Below are 1380 nucleotides of genomic sequence, written 5' to 3' on the forward strand. Positions count from 1 at the left end.
AGTAACTATAGAGAATACAATGGGCCTCATGCATGATGAGTGGGCTTAAGCAGCGACTCGATTTTCAATACCAATTTTTCTTCTTCGGTACAAAAAATGAGTCTGAGCTTAAACATGCATTTGGCCGAGTATTTTTGACAATCGTATTTTCTATGTGCTAATCCCGGGACCGCAAATAATGTTTAGTACCAGCTTGACCGAGCTTTGCCCGGAGTGTATATAATTTTTAAAGTTTCCAAGATTTGGATAGCTTTAAAAAAATATTTTAGAATTAGAAAAAAAAAATAGATTTCAATATCTATTAAGTAAATTTCTTACTCCAAAATTTAGGTGGCAACCCTATTCAGGAATACGCTGGAATAAATGCTACATATCTTGAGCGTATTTGTACTGTGTACACATAAAAAAAAATGATGATTGATATTAACAAAATAAAAATTTGTATTACATAGAAGCGTGGCAACCCTGATGGAAAATATTTTCTGACCAAAGTTCTCAACAGTACCTTTAATTTGATATCCATATTGCGATGTTTTAGATAAATTGTGTAGAATCGAAAATAAGTGGCAACCTTGCACTATTATCCTAAGGGATAATATTTTGTATATAGGAAAAACATTGCTTAAGAACCATCCGCTGGTACTCATGAATAGAAATATTTTACTTTTTTTCTAAACAAAAAATTAAACAAATATGCGATTCAAAAAATAGAAAATATGATTGTCAAAAATACTGGGCCATATGCATGTTTACGCTCAGACTCATTTTTTGTACCGAAGAAGAAAAATTGGTATTGAAAATCGAGCCGCTGCTTAAGCCCACTCATCATGCATGAGGCCCATTGTATTCTCTATAAGTTACTAAGCTCCAACATTTGTTCTATTTATTAACCAGATTACCTTTGCAAGCGATAGTCCGACTGTAAACCGCTTAATTATGTACTTTGAGCATCGATATTCGCGTAGTATTTTGCATGCATGTATGTATGTTATTATACAGAGTTTGAGTTTAATAATATTTATTAGTAAATAATCTTTCAAATCGATAAAACTCAACTTTGGTGGAGTTTGTATGCATACATGGATATATGCATGTATGGATGTACATATGTATGTACATTAGACTGCATCAATCCTATTATATTATTATCATTTATATTTTAAGACATGCGCCAAAATATTTCGGAGAAAATATTAAAATCTAAAAATTTGGCTTTTTATGAATAAAAATAGTTTTTTTAAGTATCACCTCAGGTGATGAAAAATTCGAATAGAAATATTTAAAAAAAAATTCTACGGAATCATAATAATGACCTTTTTATGCTGTTTTTGAACTTTTTTCAAAGATTGGTTCAAGATAAACTTGAATAACTAGCCAAAA

This window comes from Rhagoletis pomonella, unplaced genomic scaffold, assembly GCF_013731165.1.
Source record: "Rhagoletis pomonella isolate Grant_MI unplaced genomic scaffold, Rhpom_1.0 Rhpom_scaffold_00013, whole genome shotgun sequence".
NCBI lineage: Eukaryota > Metazoa > Arthropoda > Insecta > Diptera > Tephritidae > Rhagoletis > Rhagoletis pomonella.